Raw genomic sequence first — 8,794 nt, 5'->3', positions numbered from 1 at the left:
CAGAATGGCTGAGAGCTGGATGGGGGCAGATTCGAGGCCTGTATCAGTACAGAATAGCTGAGAGCTGGATGGGGGGGGGGGGGATGCGGATTAGAGGACGGGGCGGCATGGTGGCACAGTGGTTAGCACTGCTGCCTCACAGCGCCAGAGACCTGGGTTCAATTCCCGACTCAGGTGACTGACTGTGTGGAGTTTGCACATTCTCCCCGTGGGTTTCTTCCAGGTGCTCCGGTTTCCTCCCACAGTGCAAAAAATGTGCAGGTTAGGTGAATTGGCCACGCTAAATTGCCCGTGGTGTTAGGTGTAGAGGAATGGGTCTGGGTGGGTGCGTTCGGCGGGTCGGTGTGGACTTGTTGGGCTGAAGGGCCTGTTTCCACACTGTAAGTAATCTAAACTGATCTAGAAGGACTGTATCAGTTCAGAATGGCTGAGAGCTGGATGGGGGCGGATTAAGGCCTGGATCACTACAGAATGGCTGAGAGCTGGATGGGGGCGGATTCGAGGCCTGGATCAGTACAGAATAGCTGAGAGCTGGATGGGGGGCGGGGGGCGGATTAGAGGCCTGTATCAGTTCAGAATGGCTGAGAGCTGGATGGGGTGGGGGTGCGGATTAGAGGCCTGTATCAGTTCAGAATGGCTGAGAGCTGGTTGGGGCAGGATTCGAGGCCTGGATCAGTATAGGATGGCTGAGGCCTGGATCAGTACAGAAAGATTGAGAGCTGAATTCGAGCAGACTGGAGACTTGGAGCGGAGCGAAAGCGGTAATTAGACTGGAGGTGGTTGTGGAGCTGGGGAAAGCTTGCTGTGAAGGTGATAGGTACATGCAAGTGGGTGGGGGTTGGGGAGCATTGATGGGGATAGGTCAGTGTGGAGTGGATAGGTGGGAAGGAAATGGACAGGTGGGACAAGTCAAGTGGAGGGTCAGGTCTAAGATGAGGTGGGGGTTGGAAGATGAGGAAACGGGTGAAGTCAACATTGATGCTGTGTGGTTGGAGGGTCCGAAGGCGGAAGATGAGGCATTGCTCCCCCCAGGCGTGAGGTGGGCTGGACTTTGCACTTTGTAGCTCAAGGTGTTGGTGCCCTTGCTTGATAGGTTGGCGAAGAAGCAAACGGTGCTAAGTCATGGAGCAGATGGTGACTGAGAGCAGTTAAGAGGGAAGGTGGTTAAGCAGCATGTTGAGAGATATAGTGAGGAAATAGAGGGAAATGGTCACATATGCAGCAGAGGTTTGGTGGGCTTAACGTTTTTAGAGTTAGGACGGCTCTTGCTTGGAGAGGGAAGAAAGGTATACCAAAGACTGCCCGAGCAAACTTGGGTGTTAACGTAGCAGTGACAAGACAAGTCGCAGCATAACAGCACTGCCTCCAGAAAAACCACAATTCAGATTCTGCCATTGGTTTGTAAATCAGGGGAGAGCGCGAACGCAGTCCCCCACTACCACAAATTTTGCAGTCGAGTATCCCGCATTTGGGGACATCGCAGGCGTCAGCACACCCGAAGTGCAATGGGATAGCCTCGTCCTGGGAGCACCACCCTTTTTTTATTTCAAAAATATACTTTATTCATAAATAGTTTGATCTATACAACTGGACATGTCACACACATGTACACATTCCATTTCTTTGCGTATCGAGACAGTGTAATCATTCTTATTTACAGGTTGATGCGATTACATTGAGCTGAGGCGTCAGCAGAGCCCAAAAGACTGCGCGGGCCCCCTGTTCTTCTTTCGGCAGGCAGATGTTACACAGTGTTCTTTCCCCACCGTGCCTTGGCGGCAGCTGCCCCAAGCTTCAGCGCGTCCCTCAACACGTAGTCCTGGACCTTGGAATGTGCCAGTCTGCAACACTCAGTCGGGGTCAACTTCTTCAGCTGAAAGATCAACAGGTTTCGGACCGCCCAGAGAGCGTCCTTCACCGAGTTGATGATCCTCCAGGCACAGTTGATGTTCGTCTCGGTGTGCGTCCCAGGGAACAGGCCGTAGAGCATGGAGTCCCGCATCATGGCGCTGCTCGGGACAAACCTCAACAAACACCACTGCATTCCTCTCCAGACTTCTTCTGCGTCGGCACATTCCAGAAGGAGGTGTGTGACAGTCTCGTCCCCCCCGCAGCCACTTCGAGGACAGTGTGCGGTGCGGCTGAGAGTCCGGGCGTGCATAAAGGATCTCACAGGCAGAGCCCTTCTCACCACCAGCCAAGCCATATCTTGGTGCTTGTTGGAAAGTTCTGGCGATGAGGCATTCTGCCAAATGGCTTTGACAGTCTGCTCAGGGAACCGCTCGATAGGATCCGCCCTCTCCTTTTCCCGAAGGGTCTCAAGGACACTACGTGCTGACCACTTCCTGATGGACTTGTGGTCAAAGGTGTTTTTCTTCATAAACTTCTCCACGAAGGACAGTTGATACGGAACGGTCCAACTACTCGGAGCGTTCCGCGGCAGCGAGGCCAGGCCAATCCTTCACAACACCGGGGACAGGTAGAACTTCAGTACGTAGTGACACTTGGTGTTTGCGTACAAACAAGGCAGGAGAGAGAGAGAGGGCATACAGTATCATCCAACTAAAATAATATATTGAACAAACCTAGATTGTTGTTAAGTCTTTCATCATTAGAATATTTCAGTTCATTAATATGTAAATCGCAGAATATCTTTCAAGTCACCTTTTCAAGATAACTTAAGGTTTCATCACAAATGGTGATAATTCAGCTCAGACAATGCATTAAAGGTGTGAGGTTAAAGTCTGTCTATGTCCCAACCTTTCCTGAAGAAGGGCTATGATTCTATTTCCAACATGGAGTTTACAAAACATGCATGTATTGACTGCCTGCAGATTGTGCATTGAGCAAAATAGAATGTATCTGCAAATATAATACTACCGATATAACTTCACCCTATCGACTAATATGTGTGTGCATGTGTTTGAGAGAGAGAGAGAGAGTTGGTATGTGCATGTGAGTAGGTGAGTGTTAGTGAAAGTGAGAGAGTGTGTTTGCATGTGTGAAAGCTTGGTGAAAATGTGTGAGTGTGGGAGGTGTATGTTTGTGTGTATGAGAGAGAGAGTGTGTATGAGAGAGGGTCTGAGTGACTGTGTGAGTATGTAAGAGTGTGTGTGTATGTGTGCTTGGTGTGTGAGGGAGAGTGTGTAGTGTAGTGGGGTCACCTGTTGTGCGACATGAACCCAAGGTCCCAGTTGAGGCCATCCCCATGGATACCGAACTTGGTTATCAGCCTCTGCTCGGCCATTCTGAGTTGTTGTATATCCCAAAGTCCCATTGGAGGATGGTCACCCGATGATCTGAGGCCAAATTTCCCTGACTGTTGAAGTGTTCCCCAACTGGGAGGGAACACCCCTGCCTGGTGATTGCTGTGTGGTGTCATCTGTTGTTGTAGCGTCTGCTTGGTCTCACCAATGAACCATACCTCGGGGCATCCTTGCCTGCAGCGTATGAGGTAGACAGCGCTGGCCGAGACAAAGATTGGGATACAGCCAGTACATGGTGGTGGTGTCCCCACGTGTAATGGTGGTATCCGTGTCCACACTCTGACATGTCCTGCAGGGTTCCCATGATAGGGATGTACAGTGTTGTGGTCAATGTTATCCTGAAGGCTGGGCAGTCTGTTTAAGGTCTGGTGGTTGTTTAAAGGTGAGAACTGGAGGCATAGGGAAGGTCTTGGCGAGAGGCTCATCCTCATCGATAACATGTTGCAAGCTGTGAAGAACATGATGTCATTTTTCAGCTCCCAGGAAGTACTGAACAACAAAGGATACTGTTGGTTGCAGCTCGTATCTGTCTCCTGAGGAGGTCATTACGGGTACTCGCTGTGGCACATCGGAACTGGCAGTCGATGAGTTGATCATCGAACCCTATTCTTTTACGAACATCCTTGAGCACCTTCAGGTGTCCGTCATGTTCCTCCTCATCTGAACAGATCCTGTGAATGTGTAGGGCTTGTCCATAGGGGATAGCTGTTTTAATATGTTGTGGGTGGAAGCTGGAGAATTGTAGCATTACGAGATTATCTGTGGGTTTGGGGAGAGTGGAATACTGAGGCCCACATCCTTGATGGAGAGGCATGTGTCGAAGAATGAGACAGCTACGAAGGAGTAGTCCATGGTCAGTCTGATGGTGGGATAAAACCAGCAATTGGTGTTTTGTTTATGATTTACAGCATCCAAAGTTCTTTCAGTTCCCTCCATAAACTGTCTGCCTTTCTACCCATTTTTATGTTGTCTGTAAGTTTGGTGATGGTACATCCCCTTTCTTCCTCCAAGTGGTTAATAGAAACACTTGTGGTCCCAGCACTGACCTCTGGAGAACCCCATTGGTTACAGGTCACCGACCTGAAAAAGAAGCCCTTATCTCCACTCAGTGTTTCTTGGCAAATCGCCAATTCTGTAGCCAGGTCAAAATGTGCCAATGTGCATCGATGACACTTGGGGAATAAGAGAATCAAAAGAGTGCTTACACCCCAGGAAGAGCTCTCTGTAAGACAGGATTGCCCTATTTCTACATCAGATAGTTAATCAATTCTCCTCAGAAAGCCACAACTGATCGAGCCCCCTGTGTGCTCTGCGGCAATGTATTCCAGGTCCAAGCCACTTGTGCTGTTTTTCGTATCAGCATTGCGTGTTTTGCCAGTGAGGATCCCCAAACTTCATATTAAATAGACATCTTTGGAGAAAATGTGGGAAATATTGCACAGAAACCATAGAGTCCCTACAGTGTGGAAGCAGGTCATTAGGCCCATCGAGTCCAAACTGACCCTCCAGGGAGCATCCCAACCAGACCCACCCCCTACCCTATAACCCTGCATTTCCCATGGCCAATCCACCCTAACCTGCACACTATTGGACACGGGAAGAATGTGCAAGCTCCACACAGACAGTTGCCCGAGGGTGGAACCGAAACTGGATCCTGGTGCCGTGAGGCTGCAGTGCTAACCACTGAGCCACCGTACCACCCATGTTTCCATATCATTGATTCAGGTTAAAGAGCTGCCACAGCCAGGAAATGATGTCAATCTCGGACTTTATACTGTGGAGTGTTGGGGACAACAAATGGACATCTTTAAATTTGGGAAGGAATTTGAAGAAGTGAGCATGCAGAAACCATTCCTGTTTTTCGGATAACTCCAGAGGAAACACTTACAATTGTTGCATGGGAATGAGCATGGAACTTTGGAGGATTTGTACCCATGTCGTGTTGCAGGTCGGGAATTCCCCACAGAATGGAACGTTTGAAGCAGTCTCCATCCATCATTTTGACAGAAAGTTTGACCCATTCGTGACATAAAAGGGAAAAAGAGCGTGGCTTGTTGGGGAGGCGATGGGATATTGGTACAAACCACAGCTCAGGAGATGTTCTGAGGCGCAGGTTCGAATCCCATTGCGACAGATGCTGGAATTTGAATCCTAAGAAATCAGGAATTAGCTGTCTTTAAAGTTTAGAGTTTTAGGTATCGTTGGTAAAAGGGACTATGGCGATAGTGCGAGTAAATGGTAACTATTCAATCAGCCATGGCTACATTAAATGGCGGGCTAAATGGTCTGCTGTCCCTGTGTTCCCTGGGGATGACAGGAGCAGGTTTGTGAGGTGTACTGATAATAACGTAGGAGAATGTGAGGACTGCAGATGCTGGAGAGTCAGAGTTGAAGAGTGTGATGCTGGAAAAGTACAGCCAGTCAGGCAGCATCCGAGGGGCAGGAGAGTCCACGTTTCAGGCATAAACTCTTCATGAGGAAGGGCTTTTCACTTGTTTTTGAGCTGGAACTTCAACTGGCCCTAATGTGCAGTGCAGGGGCTACTCCAGCAGAGGGAGGCAATGGTCCATCTGCTGCGGTCTGTGGCGCTGACTGTGACTGGAGCTGACCGTTTTCCAGCATTAAGGAAGATATTCACCCCAGCTGCCTGCACAGTTACAATGCTCCCCTCACAAGGTAGCAACAAGAGTAGACCATTCAGCCTGTAGATGTTGCCCCACTGCTCATTTAGGTCATGGTTTTTCATCATTTATATCAATGATGTGGATGTGAATACAGGAGATATGGTTAGTAAGTTTGCGGATGATGCCAAAACTGGTGGATCCTGTCTCTCTCTTTCTTTCTCTCTATCCCACCCACCACCTCCCCACCCCTCCCCTGGTTTACAATCCACAGAGAAGACGATTCTGTAAGGTATGTTTATTGAGCTTTCGTTCTCTCACCCCACAGATACCCCTTCCAATCATCACTTCCCCCCTTTCACATTGTTCCATACCGCAGTAACTGCCACGTGATTGTCCCTACCCTACATAATTCCTACACTTACTTGCAATTCTCTCCACACGTACTATTTTCTCTCTGCCATTTATTACCTCCCCATGAATGCCACTTCTGCATTTTCCTTCAATCAAGCAATTTTTCCGAGCCCCTGTTTCGAAATACCACTGAGGTCCGAGACCTGGGAAAAGTAATGTCAAATACAGTGTGTGCTGGAAATCTGCTGCAAACATCGGGGTCTGGGTGGAGAAACTCAGCAGATCTGGCAGCAGGAGAAAGTGAGGACTGCAGATGCTGGAGATCAGAGTCGAGAGTGTGGTGATGGAAAAGCACAGCTGGTCAGGCAGCATCCGAGGAGCAGGAGAGTCAACGTTTCAAGCATAAGATCTTCATCAGGAATGAGAGGGGGTGCCCAAGGGGGCTGAGAGATAAATGGGAGAGTGTGAGGGTGGGGGTGAAGGCAGCTGGGAATGCGATAGGTCGATGAAGGGGAGGGTGACGGTGACAGAGTGGAGGGTGGAACGAATAGGTGGGAAGGAAGATGGACAGGTATGATAGTTCAAGAGGGAGGTACCGAGTTGGAAAGTTGGATCTGGAATTGGAAGGGAATTAAGGAAACTGGTGAAATCAACATTGATTCCGTGTGGTTGGAGGGTCCCAAGGCAGAAGATGAGGCATTCTGCCTCCAGGCGGCGGGTGGCCAGAATTTGGTGGTGGAGGAGACCCAGGACTTGCAAATCCTTGCGGGAGTGGGAGGGGGAGTTGAAGTGGTCGACCACAGGGTAATGGGGTTGTTTGGTGCAGGTATCCCAGAGATATTCCATGAAACATTCCACAAGTTGGCATTCTGTCTCCCCAATGTAGAGGAGACCGCATCGGGAGCAACGGACCCAGTAGTGTGTGGAAGTGCAGGCAAATCTCTGTTGAATGTGGACGGATGTGGTGGATGCCAGGACATTGATTAAAGTTGAGCAGGAGATAGACAGATGTTTAATTAGTGATGGGTTGAAGGGATATGGAGAGTGGGCAGCAACGTGGAGTTGAAGCCAAGATGAGTTCAGCCTTGGTCATATTCAATCAAGGGGTTCAATTGATCAGTCCCATTCCCACTTCTTGTGTTCCTACATTGTTATGTAAGTGAGATGCCTTCAGCAATAGCAGGAGAAGGTGACATGGAAGGGAGAGAAAGACAATGGAGATCTAGGGACAGCACGGTGGCTCAGTGGTTAGCACAGCTGCCTCACAACGGCAGGGACCCGGGTTCAATCCCACCCTCGGGCAACTGTCTGTGTGGAGTTTGCACATTCTCCCCGTGTCTGAGTGGGTTTCCTCCAGGTGCTCCAGTTTCCTCCCACAGTCCAAAGATGTGCAGCTTAGGTGGATTACCCATGGTGTCCAGGGATGTGCAGGTTCGAGGGATTGGCACAGTAAATTGCCCAGAGTGTTCAGGGCTGTGGGTCAGGGTGGATTGGCCTGTGTTAAATAGTCCACAGTATCCAGGGATGTGCAGGATGGTACATTAGCCACGAGGAGGGCAGGGTTAGGGTTGAGGATGGGTGTGGGTAGGATGCTCTTTGGAGGATTAGTGTGGACCTGTTGGGCCGAATGGCCTGTTCCCACACTGTGGGGATTCTATCTCTTCACTAAATGCACAAAGATTAATCTTGGTCTGCCCCATTCCCGGAGACACTGTGAGTTGCGAGCAGAGATCTGTTTAAGCGACAGACCCAGGGATACAGAGGTGTTCAAAAAGGCACCATGAATTCTCTATCATGTGGCCTCTCAGTGTGATATACATGAGCCTGTGTAACAGAGGTAAAGTACAAACCTGCTCATCTCCATGCTCTGACTCAAAACAGCAAGCAACCAGCCACCAGTCCAGGCCCCACACTCTGGGCACTATTCATAGAGTAGAATCCTCACAGGACGGAAACAGGCCATTCAGCCCAACAAGTCCACACTGACCCTCTGAAGAGTAACCAACCCAGACTCATTCCCCCACCCTATTACTCTACATTTAACCCTGACTAATGCATCTAACCACATCCCTGAACACTTTGGGGTAATTTAGCACAGCCAATCCAGCCTTACCTGCATATCTTTGGATAGTGGGAGGAAACCCACACAGACACAGGGAGACTGAGCAAATTCCACACAGACAATCGCCCGAGGCTGGGATCGAACCCGGGTCCCTGGCGCTGTGAGGCAGCAGTGCTAACCACAGGACCATCGTGCTGCAGACTCAGGGGTGCGTCTGCCCCAGGCTGGGACTGGCTCATATACAAAACAAGTAGTGGCTCTATTTTGGTGTCCAATAAGAAACAATTTTCCTTTCCAGCTGTGACTCCTCAATTATTACAGAGAGCAAAATGGGCTGTCGCAGATTAACAATTCACTTCAGTATAGGAGTTGGAGGTCATGCTGTGGTTGTACAGGACCTTGGTTAGGGCCCTTTTGGAATACTGTGTTCAGTTCTGGTCTCCCTGCTATCGGAAGGATGTTGTGAAACTTGAAAGGGTTCAGAAAAGATT

The 8,794-nt window shown here is 49.5% G+C and overlaps 1 pseudogene; it reads right to left on the bottom strand.

The window, feature by feature from the left end:
- Positions 1–1,407: 1,407 nt before the first annotated feature.
- On the bottom strand, positions 1,408–1,545 carry LOC148140936 (U1 spliceosomal RNA; annotated as a pseudogene).
- Positions 1,546–8,794: the final 7,249 nt, after the last annotated feature.

Source organism: Chiloscyllium plagiosum, unplaced genomic scaffold (genome assembly GCF_037043375.1).
Source record: "Chiloscyllium plagiosum isolate Xiang-an unplaced genomic scaffold, Cpla_swu_hap1 HiC_scaffold_35, whole genome shotgun sequence".
NCBI classification, from domain to species: Eukaryota; Metazoa; Chordata; class Chondrichthyes; order Orectolobiformes; family Hemiscylliidae; genus Chiloscyllium; species Chiloscyllium plagiosum.
Note: the sequence above shows the minus strand (reverse complement) of the source record. Positions and strands in the feature narration are given on the sequence as shown.